The sequence below is a fragment of the Bos taurus genome, chromosome 28 (genome assembly GCF_002263795.3).
Source record: "Bos taurus isolate L1 Dominette 01449 registration number 42190680 breed Hereford chromosome 28, ARS-UCD2.0, whole genome shotgun sequence".
Classification (NCBI taxonomy): domain Eukaryota; kingdom Metazoa; phylum Chordata; class Mammalia; order Artiodactyla; family Bovidae; genus Bos; species Bos taurus.
The window spans coordinates 12997526-13014014 of record NC_037355.1 but is presented as its reverse complement, the minus strand read 5'-3'; the positions used below and the strand labels follow the sequence as shown (position 1 = coordinate 13014014).

The window sequence follows — 16489 nt, the reverse complement described above, 5'->3', positions numbered from 1 at the left end:
TGGAGGTATCTGTAGACAACTACCAGCATATTTTAGCATACATGTAGTATCTAGCTCTTCCCACTGAGAAGACCTAGAAAACAATGATCAAACCAGAAGTAAGGATTCCCACCATCCTAATGTTCTATATTTAATATTCAATGCCATTTTCCAATATACAAATCAAAGGTTTTTGAGGAAATGACTGATTCTAGTCCTGAGCAGGAGATTCACAAGAGTAACTTGAAGCATCTTGCCAAACCAGATAACAGGAAGCATTCAGAGTACAAGGGTCACATCAAAAGTACTTGGACAGATTTCAGGTGGTGAAAGATGGGGCAATTTCAGTTCAGTTGAGTTCAGTCACTCAGTCGTGTCCAACTCTTGGTGACCCCATGAAATGCAGCACGCCAGGCCTCCCTGTCCATCACCAACTCCTGGAGTTCACACAAACTCATGTCCATTGAGTCGGTGATGCCATCTAAGCATCTCATCCTCTGTCATCCCCTTCTCCTCCTCCTGCCTTTGATCTTTCTCAGCATCAGGATCTTTTCAAATGAGTCAGCTCTTTGTATCAGGTGGCCAAAATATTGGAGTTTCAGCTTCAACATCAGTCCTTCCAATGAACACCCAGGACTGATCTCCTTTAGAATGGACTGGTTGGATCTCCTCTAAGTCCAAGGGACTCTCAAGAGTCTTCTCCAACACCAGAGTTCAAAAGCATCAATTCTTCTGGGCTGAGCTTTCTTTAGAGTCCAACTCTCACATCCATACCTGACTACTGGAAAAACCATAGCTTTGACTAGACAGACCTTTGTTGACAAAGTAATGTCTCTGCTTTTAAATATGCTATCTAGGTTGGTCATAACATTCTTTTCAAGGAGTAAGCGTCTTTTAATTTCATGGCTGCAGTCACCATCTGCAGTGATTTTGGAGCCCAGAAAAATAAAGTCAGCCATTGTTTCCACTGTTTCCCCATCTATTTGCCATGAAGTGATGGGACCAGATGCCATGGTCATAGTTTTCTGAATGGTCAGCTGTAAGCCAACTTTTTCACTCTCCTCTTTCACTTTCATCAAGAGGCTCTTGAGTTCTTCTTCACTTTCTGCCATAAGGGTGGTGTCATCTGCATATCTGAGGTTATTGATATTTCTCCCAGCAATCTTGATTCTAGCTTGTACTTCATCCAGCTCAGTGTTTGTCATGTTGTACTCTGCCTATGAGTTAAAGAAGCAGGGTGACATATACAGCTTTCACGTACTCCTTTTCCTATTTGGAACCAGTCTGTTGTTCTATGTCCAGTTCTAACTGTTGCTTCCTGACCTGCATACAGGTTTCTCAAGAGGCAGATCGGGGGTCTGGTATTCCCATGTCTTGAAGAATTTTCCACAGTTTCTTGTGATCCACACAAAGACTTTGGCATGGTCAATAAAGGAGAAGTAGATGTTTTTTTCTGGAACTCTCTTGCTTTTTCCATGATCCAATGGATCCAATGTGATCTGATTCCTCTGGCTTTTCTAAATCCAGCTTGAACATCTAGAAGCTCATGGTTCACGTACTGTTGAAGCCTGGCTTGGAAATTTGAAGTATTACTTGGCTAGTGTGTGAGATGAGTGCACTTTTGCGGTAGTTTGAGCATTCTTTGGCATTGCCTTTCTTTGTGATTGGAATGAAAACTGACCTTTCCAGTCCTGTGGCCACTGCTGAGTTTTCCAAATTTGCTGGCATATTGAGTGCAGCACTTTCACAGCATCATCTTTCAGGATTTGAAATAGCTCCCCTGGAATTCCATCACTTCCGCTAGCTTTGTTCGTAGTGGTGTTTCCTAAGGCCCACATGACTTTGCATCCCAAGATGTCTGGCTCTAGGTGAGTGATCACACTATCTGCCATTAGAGCAGTGTTATCTGCATAAATGAATTTGTTGATCTTTCTCCAGGCAATCTTGATTCCAGCTTGTGCTTCATCCCGCCCAGCATTTCGCATGATGTACTGTGGCTAGAAGTTAAATAAGCAGAGTGACAATACAAGCCTTGATGTTCTCCTTTCCCAGTTTTCATGCAGTTTGTTGTTCCACGTTCAGTTCTGTTGCTTCTTGACCTGTATACAGTTTTCTCATGAGGCAGGTAATGTTTTCTGCTATTCCCATCTCTTTTAGAATTTTCCACAGTTTGTTGTGATCCACCAGGCTTTCCTGGTGGCTCAGCTGGTAAAGAATCTGCCTGCAATGTGGGAGACATGGGTTTGATCACTGGTTTGGGAAGATCTCCCAGAGAAGGGTAAGGCTACCCACTCCAGTGTTCTGGCCTGGAGAATGCATGGACTGTATAGTTCATGGGCTCGCAAAGACTTGGAAACAACTGAGAGAATTTGACTGACAGAGTCAAAGGCTTTATTTTGTGTAGTCATTGAAGCAGAAGTAGATGTTTCTCTGGAATTACCTGCTTTTCTATGATCCAACGGATGTTGGCAATTTGATCTCTTGTTCCTCTGCCTTTGAAATCCATGTTGTTCATCTGGAATTTCTTGGTTCATTTAATGTTGACCTAGCTGGAAGAATTTTGAGCATTAACTTGCTAGCCTGTGAAATGAGCACAGTTAAGCGGTAGTTTGAAGATTCTTTTGCATTGCCTTTTGTGGGATTGGAATGAAACCTAAACTTTTCCAGCCCTGTGGCTACTGCTGAGTTTTCCAAATTTGCTGGCATATTGAGTGCAGCACTTTAACAACATCATGTTAAATACCTCAGTGGAGGGATCTATCCCCTTCACAAGCTTTATTTGTAGTAATGCTTCCTAAGACCCACTTGACTTCATCCTCAAGGATGTCTGGCTCTAGGTGAGTGACCATCCCATCATAGTTGTCCATGTCATTAATGCCTTTTTTTGGGTACAATTCTTCTCTGTATTCTTGTCTGTTCTTAATACCTTCTCCTTCTGTTAGGTCCACAGCGTATCTGCCTTAATTGTGCCCACCTTGGCATGAAATGTTCCCTTAGTATCTCTAGTTACCTTGAATAGATCTCAGGTCTTTCCCTTCTATTGCTTTCCTCTGTTTCTTTGCATTTTTCCGTTAAGGTTTCGTATCTCTCTTTGCTATTTTTTGGAACTCTGATTTCAAAGATAGGTATATCTTTCCTTTTCTCATTTGTGTTTTGTTTCTCTTCATTTCTGAGGTATTTGTAAGGCCTTTTCAGACAAATCAGAACTTATACCCGTTTCTCAAAGGGATTACTTTTGTGTGCTTCTTTGCTTTTAAATTGTGTGTGTTTCTTATATATTTTGGATATGAACCCTTATGAGACATGAGAACTGCCAGTATTTTCTCCATTTCCTACTTCACTTTTCATTTTGTTGATGGTCCCCATGCAGACGCCTTTGAGTTTGATGTAGTCTCACTTGTCCACTTTTCCTTTCACTACTTTTGGTTTTGGAATTACATCCAAACTTCATCGCCAGACTGATATACAGGAACATGGCATCACTTTTTTCTAGGTGTTTTATGGTTTCAGTTCTTCGATTCAAGGTTTTAATCCATTGGCAATTAGAAAACCTTAGATCCTGGAGATCTCTTACCAGCCCTCCCTCTTTGGGGGCAGTGTTCCTCTGGCCTCTAGAGAGTGAGCACAGACACACACATGCACACACACAAATACACACAAGCACAGTGAATATGAAAAGGACTATGGGGTGGGAACAAAAGAGGGACAGATATGAGGAGGGTAATAAGAAGAATACACAGGGGCTGGAGACACTGCCTGCCTGAGACACGGACTCCCACATTTCTAGGCCTTCTCTCACCAATGTATGAGGACATCCCTGGAAGTCCATGCAGGCATCATCCCCGGTGTGCAGGTGAGGACACAGACAGGCTTTGAGAGACACAAGGACTCATCCAGGATGGAGAACAGGTAGGAATCGGGAGGTGAGCCTGGACCCAGGTCTGTCTCCTCAGAGCTGCACACAGACCCTGCCCGGGAGCTGTGTGGAGGGCTGTGTGGAGCAACTGTGTGAGCCCGGGCTGCAGGGATGAGGGATGAGCGATCAGTACCCCGAGGGCTGTGTGCACAGGTGTCAACTGTCAGTTCAAGGAAGGGGCCCCCAGGACGTGAAGTCGCTACCTTGACAGCAGATCCTAACAGAATTGGGAACCTTGTAACCAGGCACCCACCTCCTAGCAACAGCGCCACAGCCAGTTGGGCTCACTCAGCTGCAGAGACTTCATCCAGAAGGATGTTCTCCAGCTGTGTCTCAACTGACCAGGGCTTCTGCTTGAGGAAACCCTGGAGGGAGAGGTTTTTCAGATGTTTCAGGCGGTTCAGCGCTCAACCCGGATGCCTCTGGTCCTTCTAGGAGGTCACCTAAGGTAACCGCAGGCAACCTAGAGCTGGCCACACCAGGCCTGGCCGCCACTGGGAGCCCTCCCTGGGCAGCGCCAGCTGCCCTCATCTCCATGTGGGGGGAAGTGGAACTTGAGGTGAGGTTCTCCCTCTGGGCAGGAACAGGTTGGTGGTTCCGTGGTGACCTGGTGGTCCTGTCACGGTCACACCTGAGGACAGGCTGGCAGTGGGGAAACAGGATCCCTGAGGTGCTCTTCTCTGTGCCAGTGTGGATCCAAGGCCCTCAAGTGGTCGGGTGTCTGCATCCTCGGTGGAGGTCTGTGGGGAGATGGTGGGCGTGTGTCTGGAGGGATGTCTGGGGGTCCGAGAAGCACCACAGACAGCTGGCCGGTGCCCTGAGACTTTCTGCCTGGCTGCTGGGCACTTGTTCACAGGGCTCCTCACCAGACTGCACACAGGAGCAGATCCATGGAGCACCCTGCTCCATCTCCCTGCATGAGAGGCTGGAGCCCCACACCAGCAACAGAGCCCAGGGTGGGCACAGGGTGAGTGCCAGCCAGGAGGCGATCCTACACCCAGGAAGTTCCGGGTCCCAGAGCCACCCTGGCCCTCCCCTGGGTCCCTCCTAGAGTCCTGCTCCCAAAGGATCCTGGGACTGTCAGCTCTGCAAGGCACCCTTGTGGCCCAGGGCCTACTTGTCCAGATGCAAAATCTCTGTTCACCTCCATGTGGGAATCTCAGAAAGAGGTTGTGATAGGATTTCACTTCTTGTTCCCCAAGGAGCCTTTCTGCATTTTTCTACAGTTAATCCTGTATTAACTCCATCCCAGGTATCCATGTGGGCCTGAGAATCCTAATGCTTCTCACCCCTGGTTCAGCCCCTCTCACCCCAGTTCTCATCCCCAGAATGGGATGTTGTGGTCACCACCACAGGGATGATGCATACAAAGTGCCCCGAGACGCCTACACATAACCATGGCCCAGCACCAGTTCACTCGTGATGCCAGGACGATTATTCTGCGGAGGGCACTGCTGCCCCTCCTCCTGACATGAGTCCTGGAGGCTTGGGGACTCGGTTTGAGCTCCAGAACGTGCCTTCCTGGAATCTTTGGTCCCGCATCTGACTCGTGTCTCTGCTGTGTTCCACCCCAGGGGGAAAGTGTCCACAGGGAACAGGAATGAGACCGGCAGGTTGTGGAGTGTCCGGAGACGCAGACTGGAGACGTTGGTGGACAACCTGGTGCCTGCATTCCTGGGTGGTGACCCTGCCTACCTCCCCACATTCCTGGGCACCTACAGGGCTTTTGGCACCCCCCAGCAGGTGCTGGACCTTCTCTTCACGAGGTGAGCACTTCCCCTCCCCCACTGGGTACTCGGGGAGACCTGGCCACCTTCCAGCTGTGAGTCGTAGGAATGTCTCTCCACCTCTGTGAGCCCCAGTTGGCCCCCCCCCCTGCACTTGAGGGGAAAGGGAGAAGCAGCTCCCTGGGGGGTCTAAGTGGGTGCATCCTGGAAAGTGCTTCAGTTGTAGATCCAGAGAAAGTGCAAGAAACAGCTTTCTTCCTCCTTCAGAGCCTGAATCACCTGGAAATCCTGTGCAAGCGCTCTTTCTACAGTTCAGTCCCCAGGCTTAAGCCAACCTGGGCCAGGGCACTGCCTGGGCTCTGGAGCCTCTTGGTGCTTTGCAATCAGCTGTGGCTCCGGTGTTATCCAGCTGTGGTTCTAGAGACCCCAGCAGACCCACCTTGTGTAGCAGCTGTGGCGCTGGAGCCAGTTCCTCCATTAACATCCCTGGAGCCGGTCTCAGATCATCAGTGAGCCTTGGTATCACCGAATTGATGGGCATGAGTTTGAGTCAACTCCAGGAGTTGATGATGGACAGGAAGGCCTGCCGTGCTGCAATTCATGGGGTCGAAAAGAGTCGGACACGACTGAGCGACTGAACTGAACTGACTGAACTGAACCAGTGATGCCATCCAGCCATCTCATCCTGTGTCGTCCCCTTCTCCTCCTGCCCCCAATCCCTCCCAGCATCAGAGTCTTTGACCCATGTGAATGAGCCACCTCTTTGCATGAAGTGGCCAAAGTACTGGAGTTTCAGCTTTAGCATCATTCCTTCCAATGACCACCCAGGACTGATCTCCTTTAGAATGGACTGGTTGGATCTCCTTGCAGTCCAAGGGACTCTCAAGAGTCTTCTCCAACACCACAGTTCAAAAGAATCAATTCTTCAGCGCTCAGCTTTCTTCACAGTCCAACTCTTACATCCATACATGGCTACTGGAAAGACCATAGCCTTGACTAGATGGACCTTTGTGGGCAAAGTAATGTCTCTGCTTTTTAATATGCTATCTAGGTTGGTCATAACTTTCCTTCCAAGGAGTAAGAATCTTTTAATTTCATGGCTGCAATCACCATCTGCAGTGATTTTGGAGCCAAAAATGAATAAATAAATAAGAAAGAAAGAAAGAAAGTCTGACACTGTTTACCCATCTATTTCCCATGAAGTGATGGGACCGGATGCCATGATCTTCGTTTTCTGAATGTTGAGCTTTAAGCCAACTTTTTCACTCTCCACTTTCACTTTCATCAAGAGGCTTTTTAGTTCCTCTTCACTTTCTGCCATGAGGGTGGTGTCATCTCCATATCTGAGGTTATTGATATTTCTCCCGGCAATCTTGATTCCAGCTTGTGCTTCTTCCAGCACGATGTTTCTCATGATGTACTCTGCATATAAGTTAAATAAGCAGGGTGACAATATACAGCCTTGACGTACTCCTTTTCCTATTTGGAACCAGTCTGTTGTTCCATGTGCAGTTCTAACTGTTGCTTCCTGACCTGCATATAGATTTCTCAAGAGGCAGGTCAGGTGGTCTGGTATTCCCATCTCTTTCAGAATTTTCCACAGTTTATTGTGATCCACACAGTCAAAGGCTTTGGCATAGTCAATAAAGCAGAAATAGATGTTTTTCTGGAGCTCTCTTGCTTTTTCCATGATCCAGCGGATGTTGGCAATTTGATCTCTGGTTCCTCTGCCTTTTCTAAAACCAGCTTGAACATCAGGAATTTCACGGTTCACATATTGCTGAAGCCTGGCTTGGAGAATTTTGAGCATTACTTTACTTGTGTGTGAGATGAGTGCAAGTGTGTGGTAGTTTGAGAATTCTTTGGCATTGCCTTTCTTTGGGATTGGAATAAAAACTGACCTTTCCCAGTCCTGTGGCCACTGCTGAGTTTTCCAAATTTGCTGGCATATTGAGTGCAGCATTTTCACAGCATCATCTTTCAGAATTTGAAATAGCTCAACTGGAATTCCATCACCTCCACTAGCTTTGTTCATAGAGATGCTTTCTAAGGCCCACTTGACTTCACATTCCAGGATATCTGGCTCTAGGTCAGTGATCACACCATCATGATTATCTGGGTCATGAAGATCTTTTTTGTACAGTTCTTCTGTGTATTCTTGCCACCTCTTCTTAATATCTTCTGCTTCTGTTAGGTCCATACCATTTCTGTCCTTTATCGAGCCCATCTTTGCATGAAATGTTCCCTTGGTATCTCTAATTTTCTTGAAGAGATCTTTAGTCTTTCCCATTCTGTTGTTTTTCTCTATTTCTTTGCATTGACCGCTGAGGAAGGCTTTCTTATCTCTCCTTGCTATTCTTTGGAACTCTGCATTCAGATGCTTATGTCTTTCCTCTTCTCCTTTGCTTTTCACTTCTCTTCTTTTCAACGCTATTTGTAAGGCCTCCCCAGACAGCCGTTTTGCTTTTTTGCATTTCTTTTCCATGGGGATCGTCTTGATTCCTGTCTCCTGTACAATGTCATGAACCTCAGTCCATAGTTCATCAGGCACTCTATCAGATCTAGTCCCTTAAATCTATTTCTTACTTCCACTGTATAATCATAAGGGATTTGATTTAGGTCATACCTGAATGGTCTATTGGTTTTCCCTACTTTCTTCCATATAAGTCTGAATTTAGCAATAAGGAGTTCATAATCTGAGCCACAGTCAGCTCCCAGTCTTGTTTTTGCTGAGTGTATAGAGCTTCTCCATCTTTGGCTGCAAAGAATATAATCAATCTGATTTTGGTGTTGACCATCTGGTGATGTCCATGTGTAGAGTCTTCTCTTGTGTTGTTGGAAGAGGATTTTTTCTATGACCACTGCATTCTCTTGGCAGAACTCTATTACATGAGGCCAGGGGCGGCAGCCAGGAGGAGCTACCCCATGTCCAAGGTCAGGGGCGGTGGCCGCAGGGAGCAACCCCATGTTCAAGGAGCGGTGGCTGCACGGGCACAGGAGGGCCGAGAGGAGCTATTCCATGTTCAAGGTCAGGAGTGGCGGCAGTGAAGAGGTACCCCTCATCCAAGGTAAGGAGCAGTGGCTGCGCTTTGCTGGAGCAGCTGTGAAGAGATACCCCACGTCCAAGGTAAGAGAAACTCAAGTAAGATGGTAGGTGTTGCAAGAGGGCATCAGAGGGCAGACACACTGAAACCATAATCACAGAAAACTGGTCAATCTAATCACTAGGACCACAGCCTTGTCTAACTCAATGAAACTAAGCCACGCCCTGTGGGGCCACCCAAGACGGGTGGGTCATGGTGGAGAGGCCTGACAGAATGTGGTCCATTGGAGAAGGGAATGGAAAATTACTTCAGTATTCTTGCCTTAGAACCCCATGAACAGTATGAAAAGGCAAAATGATAGGATGCTGAAAGAGGACTCCCCAGGTCGGTAGGTGCCCAATATGCTACTGGAGATCAGTGGAGAAATAACTCCAGAAAGAATGAAGGGATGGAGCCAAAGCAAAAACAATACCTACTTGTGGATGTGACTGGTGATAGAAGCAAGGTCCGATGCTGTAAAGAGCAATATTGCATAGGAACCTGGAATGTTAGGTCCATAAATCAAGGCAAATTGGAAGTGGTCAAACAAGAGATGGAAAGAGTGAACAACATTCTAGGAATCAGAGAACTCAAATGGACTGGAATGGGTGAATTTAACTCAGATGACCATTATATCTACTACTGCGGGCAGGAATCCCTCAGAAGAAATGGAGTAGCCATCATGGTCAACAAGAGTCCCAAATGCAGTACTTGGCTGCAATCTCAAACATGACAGAATGATCTCTGTTCGTTTCCAAGGCAAACCATTCAATATCACAGTAATCCAAGTCTATGCCCCAGCCAGTAACGCTGAAAAAGCTGAAGTTGAATGGTTCTATGAAGACCTACAAGACCTTTTAGAACTGACACCCCAAAAACATGTACTTTTCATTAGAGGGGACTGGAATGCAAAAGTAGGAAGCCAAGAAACACCTGGAGTAACAGGCAAATTTGGCCTTGGAATACGAAATGAAGCAGGGCAAAGGCTAAAAGAGTTTTGCCAAGAGAACGCACTGTTCATAGTATACATTTAGTGTTTCCATTTCCACTTCTTCATCTGTGTTGCAGTGTGCTCTCTGCCACACATTCCCCCCTCCTGGTCCCTCACTCTGGGGAAGAAGCCTCTGAGGAGGCCCTTGTGGCCCGCCCCTGAATGAAGCAGCTCGTGTCCTAGGTGAGTCCACAGCCTCAAACCCCTGGGAGAGACTGGCAGAGGCCTCTGGTGGAGTCATGGTCTGTCCTGCTCCAAAGACAGTGTGAGGTCCAGTCTGTGGTCATCACCTTGCTTCTTTTTCATTTGTTGCCTCCCCAGATCTGCTCCTCTTTGACCCCATGCCCTACTGTCACTTCTTCTGATGTTAGTGTGAGTGTCGTGTATATTTGTGTGGACACCCCCAGACATCTAATCCAGGTAAGTGGAGATGTTCTGGGGTTCTTGGCTCTCTAATTCCCAAAGCCAAGCCTGTGTGTGTGGTGCAGCCCTAGCCTAGGATGGCCTGAGACTCTGCCCCTGCCCTGGGCCCTGGATTTTCCCACTCCTATCAGGGCCTCAATTTTCCAAAAGGACAGTGACCAATTAAGCAAGGAGCTTTCAAAGGCTGCACACAGTCTGCCCAGCCTTCCACATCTCTGGGTGGTTTGCAACTGGGTGACATGAGCAACCCCAGGCCTCCCTCATAGTTGGAAGGCACCCCCGAATGGCTCTGTGGGCCTCTCTTTGCTGAGATGAGGAAGAGAATTCACACTCACTTAACTTCATGCCCTGAAGGATAAGGAACATTTCTCCCAAAAACGGCTGAGGCACTGTGAGTGATACAAGATGACTTGGACATGGACCACGTGCTAGAATGTGATCTGCAGACTAGATGGGCCGTCTTTACCTGTGCTACCTACCGGAGGAGATCTCTCTGAAATGGGGATTATCAGTTTAAAGTTCACACTGTGTTTTAATGCAGAAGTAATATTTTCCTGATAGTAGATATTGGAGTTTAGAGCACAACTGAAATAATAATGTTTGGGTCATGCAGACAGTCCCGTTATGGAAGCAGATTGGGGAGAGAGTGGGTCAGGACTTCAGTAAATACAAAGTAAGTTGCCCTGTGGTCTAAGAGGAAATCGACTGATTGGCCCCCGCAGTTGTCATGACCCAGGGTTCCTCAGGTGGAATTACCACAGGAGCGTGTGTGGGGAGCCCCAGGCACCTTCAGTCCTGATTGCCATGAGAGTCCGATCCCTGGGGCCTAGGCCTCAGAGAGCAGCATTCTCCAGTGTGGACGTCTGCAGACTGGGCATGGAGACAGTGGCGGCTTAGATGCCTGAGAGCAACTCTCGCAGGTGTCCCCGCTTTCTTCAGTAACAGCAAGGCTGTTCCTTTCCGCCTGGGTCCCTGTGGGCACTTTTCTCTGGCGCTTTCAGAGTGGATCTGAGAGCTCCTGCTGGGACTTCAGTCTTCCCTGCTCTTTTTCTGCCTCTTCTCCTCTTCCTCCCTGCCATGATAAAGTGTCTGAGCCAGTTGCAATAGGTTATCTAAGATGATTTGGTCCATACGCCTCTTTGAGTAGCTTACTGTGGATATCTGGATCAGACTGAGTGAGAAATCTCTCTTTTGAGATCATTCCTCCCTCTGCACTTTCGGAATCAATCTCAGGGAATCTGTGAAAGGCTTCTGTAGTCCATCTAGGGATTTACCTGGAGCTTCCCTCTCTCCCTGTTCTATGTTTGCCAACTTGGCATCGTTTAATGTCTTAGTGCCCACTCACTTGAGTCCTAACGAAGTGACTCTGATCCCATCTTCCTTTAGCCATGTTCGAATCCCAGTGTGATTCTGTGCTGGAGCCAGCTGGCAAAGTCGATCAGGTCCCGAGAACGTGCACGGCGGGGCTAAGAAAGAAACTAAAGCAAGAGACTACAAAGATGGGGTCGAGAGGTTCAGACACGTCACCACGAAGGGACGCAGTCTGACACCAACTTTATTCAACATCTCATATTTATACAGAAAAGTGTGAGAGAGACAAAACAGTTGACATTTTTTCTTGGTTAGCCTATACATCTTACAAACAGTCACAAGAAATCTTGAGAGCATGGGAATGGCTCCCTGTTATTATTTCTTACACCAGATAACATTTCTCTGTGCGTGAGAAGTTTGCACAGAACTCCAGGTGCCTGCAGTAAATAAGCGCCTAATCTCTGGGGTGGCGGGACAGAGAGCTATGTTTGCAAGCAAACCCTCAAGGACTGAGGCAGCTCCCAGAGCTGTGTCCTTCGGACAAAGGACCCCGTTCTCATGGGCAGCTCCCCGCAATTCTGTTGTGGGGGCAGTCTGATTCCTAGTAGGGAAGGTGGCTATCTCGCCCTCTTCCTCTTCTGCCAATTCCTTACCAAGCCATTCATCCCCATAGGCAATCCCTCCCCGGGGTCCCCCTGCTGGGTGACGGGCTGCCGCCTGCCTAGATAGAGGAACTCAGCCATGCCCACCTCATAGGTTACTTATAAATCTCAAAATATCCATGCTGAGGAAAAGCATCCAGATACAGAACAATGTCATTTCTGAAGAAAGCAGATTAGTGGTTGCCCGGGGATGGGTGGGAGGCGTGGGTGACCAGGAGCATGAAGCAAACGTGGGGAGCAGTCTCTATGTCTTAATCTTAATTCCACTGATGCTTTTCTGGATATATACATGTGTGAGACCTTACTGAATTGCACATTTTAGACGTGGGTTTTTTTTTTTTTTAAACCTCATCTGTACATCCATGAAGCTGTGATTAAAGCACACAGAGTGAAGGATATGAAGCACAGATTTCCCTAGTCGGTGCTGACAGTTGAAGCCCCTGGTGCCACGGAAAGTCCACACCCCTGTCCCCCACGCAGGGTGTCCGTGATGCACCAGGGCAGTTGTGCTTCCTGCAAGGGTGCCAGGAATTCTCAGGCTCTGGAAATGGGAAACCCTCATATCAAATAGGTGATAGCTGAGAAGGAGCCTTCCCTCCTCTTGACCAAACCATCATCAGGTGAAGTCTTTGATTTTCAAGTGTTTCATATAAGTCCATGATGAGTAACTACCATAAAACATAGGTTTGTCACCAGTCTACCTGTAAAGGAGTCTTCTCAGCCCCCAGCATCTTAGATCATTGGATTCCTTGGGAGAAACCTTACCTCCATCTTGGGTAAATGGGTAACATGTGTAAATGGTTTTCCATGGGATTCATGTTACTGCAATTATGCAATCAAGGCCCGAGCTCTTAGTTAAAAAGGTGACTTTCATACCACGTAAGGCATGCTACCATTGAAAAACCTTTGTGTAATAGCAACGGTTGAAAGTCATTTAAAACGCTCTTTGTCTTCGGTTTCGGTAAGGTCGGGGGTGTGTTTTGAGATTTACTGAGCATGGCAGTTCTTCCAATGTGAGTTTTTTTTAACACTCTCTGTCTGTTTTTTCTATTTTATTTTAAAAGGTTTTCATATTCTTTGTATGTGGTTGCTTTTAATTCCTTGTCTTATAGAGTAGAAAACACATACTTTTAAAAATTAAAAGTGCATTAATTTTTTAAAACACCATCATTATAGAGAAGGGGGACAAAAAGAAGCAAATGTAGACAAATATGGGAAATCTATTGAAAATGTGTTCATTTCCCCAGTTCCCCTATCTATCCATCACTTACTATCACTTCATTTTTGCTGTGCTTTTTTTTTTTCTTCACTTATGGCAGCTGTGCTTTTTTTTTCCTTTAGTAAAACTTAAACGTTTTCCCTTACATTTCAAAATTGAAATTACACACCACACTTACTGTACCTGAGAATTGAAGACAAAATTTTAAACAGTGGAAGTGGAGGAGGGATTTAATATGGAAATATTAAACATTAATCAATCAGAATAGAAACAGTATGTTTGATGGAGTCAAGTAAATTTTGGTTTTGGAACATGGAAGTGTAGTCTTTCTATCTGGAAATTAGATGGACTCTTTCAAGCCAATTAAAATGAGCCTATTATGAATAAGATAAATGGTTTCCCAAAAAGGATTATAGAAAAGAGAATGAAAAATTTCATCCCTATATGCTTAACATGTTAGACTATGTGCATAAATTTCTGGAAAGCAAACATCATCAAAATTCAATCAAGAAAGATTATATATGTATGTTCTGTACACCCATATTTCCATTCATCTACTGCTAGACACATAGATTGTTTTTACGCCTTGGCTATTGAAAGTAATGCTGCAATGAATAATCAGATGTGCATGTCTTTTCATATTGGTTTATTTGTTTTCTTTGAACATAAATATTCAGTAGTGGAACTGCTGAATAACACAGTAGTTTTATTTTTAGTGTTTTGAGGAAACTCTATACTGCCTTCCAAATCGGCTACACCAATGTTCGTTCCAACCAGTTTACGAAGGTTCCCTGTACTCTACATCCTGGCCAAGATTTCATAACTGTGTTCTTTCTGAGATAGCCATTCTGTATCTCATTGTGGTTTTTATTTTCACGTGTGTGATGATTAACGACGTTGAACATCTCTTCAAATGCCTGTTGAACATCTACGTGTCGTCTTTGGGGAGATGTCTTGTTGTTCATTCGCTCAGTAGTGTTTGACCCTTTATGACCCCATGGACTGCAGGATCCCAGGCTTCCTTGTCCTCCACTATCTGCCAGAGTTTGCTGAAACCACTGTCCAATGAGTCGAGGATGCCATCCAACCACCTCATCCTCTGTCACTCCTCTTCTCCTGCCCTCAATATTTCCCAATCAGGGTCTTTTCCAGTGAGTTGTTACTGGCATCAGGCCGCCAAAGTATTGGAGCTTCTGGTTCAGCATCGGTCCATCCAATGAATATTCAGGGTCGATTTCCTTTAGGATTGACTGGTTTGATCTCCTTGCAGCACAATGCACTCGCAATAGTCTTCGCCAAGACCACAGTTCAAAAAGCAACAGTTCTTTGGTGCTCAACCTTCTTTATGGTCCATCTCTCACATCCAGACAGATCTACTGGTGACACCATAGCTTTGACTACGTAGACCTTTGTCAGCAAAGTGATGTACATGCTTTTTAAGACGCTGTGTAGGTTTGTCATAGTTTTTCTTCCAAGGAGCAAGTGTCTTTTAATTTCACGGCTGCAGTCACCATCCACAGTGATTTTGGAGCCCAATAAAATAAAGTCGGTCACTGTTTCCATTCTTTCCTCATCTATTTGACTTGAAGTGATGAACTGGATGCCATGAACTTAGTGTTTTCAATGTTGAGTTTTAAGCCAGCTTTTTCACTCCCCTCTTTCAGCTTCATCAAGAGGCTCTTTAGTTACTCTTCTCTTCCCGCCATTGAGTTCAGTTCAGTCGCTTAGTCGTGCCCAGCTCCTTGTGACCCCATGGACTGCACCATGCCAGGCCTCCCTCTCCATCACCAACTCCCAGAGTTTGCTCAAACTTGTGTCCATCGAGACGGTGATGCCATCCACCCATCTCATCCTCTGTCATCCGATTCTCCACCCGCCTTCAATCTTTCCCAGCATCAGGATCTTTTCCAATGAGTCAGTTCTTTGCATCAGGTGGCCAAAGTATTGGCATTTCAGCTTCAACACGAGTGCCTCCAGTGAATATTCAGACTGATTTCCTTTAGGTGTGATCTCCTTGCAGTCCAAGGGACTCTCAAGCGTCTTCTCTAACACCGCAGTTCAAAAGCATCAATTCTTCGGTGCTCACCTTTCTTTCTAGTCCAACTGTCTCATCCATACATGACTACTGGAGAAACCATAGCTTTGAGTGGATGGATGTTTGTTGGCAAAGTAATGTCTTGCTTTCTAATGTGCTGTATAGGTTAGTTATAGCTTTTCTTCCAAGGAGCAAGCGCCTTTCAATTTCATGGCTGCAGTCACCACCTGCAGGCATTTTGGAGCCCAGAAAGATAAAGTCTGTCACTCTCCCACTGTTTCCCCATCTATTTGCTATGAAATGATGGGACCGGATGCCATAATGTAACTTTTTTGAGTGTTGAGCTTTATGCCAACTTTTTCACTCTCCTCTTTCACTTTCATCGAGAGGCTCTTTAGTTCCCTTCGCTTTTGGCCATAAGAATGGTGTCATCTGCGTATCTGAGGTGATTGATATTTCGCCCTCCCACAAACTGGACATTCTTGAGTCCTAGTCCAGCTTGTGCTTCTTCCAGCCCAGCGTTTCTCATGATGTCCTCTGCATATAAGTTAAAGAAGCAGGGTGACAATATACAGCCTTGACATACTCCTTTCCCGATTTGGAATCAGTCTGTTGGTCCATGTCCAGTTCTAACTGTTGCTACTCAACCTGCATACAGATTTCTCAGGAGGCAGGTCAGGTGGGCTGGTATCCCCATCTCTTGAAGAATTTTCCACAGTTTCTTGTGATCCACACAGTCAAAGGCTTTGGCATAGTCAATAACGCAGAAGTAGATGTTTCTCTGGAACCCTCTTGCTTTTTCCATGATCCAACGGATGTTGGCAATCTGATCTTTGATGCCTCTGGGTTTTCTAACTCCAGCTTGAATATCTGGAAGCTCACAGTTCATGTACTGTGAAGCCTAGCGTGGAGAATATGGAGCATTACTTTGCTACTGTGTGAGATGAGTGCAATTGTGAAGTCGTTTTAGCATTCTTTGGTATTGCCTTTCTTTGGGACCAGAATCAAAACTGACCTTTTCCAGTCCTGTGGCCACTGCTGAGTTTTCCAAACTTGCTGGCATATTTAGTGCAGCACGTTCACAGCCTCGCCTTTTAGGATTTGAGATAGTTTCCCTGGAGTTCCATCACCTCCACGAGCTTT

General features: G+C 46.0%; 1 protein-coding gene across 6 annotated transcripts in view; it reads left to right on the top strand.

Moving 5' to 3' along the window:
* The window catches only part of LOC101905153 (ral guanine nucleotide dissociation stimulator), a 31297-nt gene that overhangs the window by 8308 nt on the left and 6500 nt on the right, over positions 1 to 16489 (top strand). For 5 of the 6 annotated variants that reach the window (XM_059882659.1, XM_024986858.2, XM_015460955.3 and 2 more), the window contains exons 2-6: positions 3767 to 3888; positions 4752 to 4862; positions 5470 to 5661; positions 8501 to 9879; positions 10018 to 10116. The gene's annotated coding sequence lies outside the window, so the exon portion shown is untranslated. Of the gene's footprint in view, positions 1 to 3766; positions 3889 to 4122; positions 4344 to 4751; positions 4863 to 5469; positions 5662 to 8500; positions 9880 to 10017; positions 10117 to 16489 lie in introns of those variants that run through there. The other variant, XM_015460956.3, reaches the window with a different exon arrangement.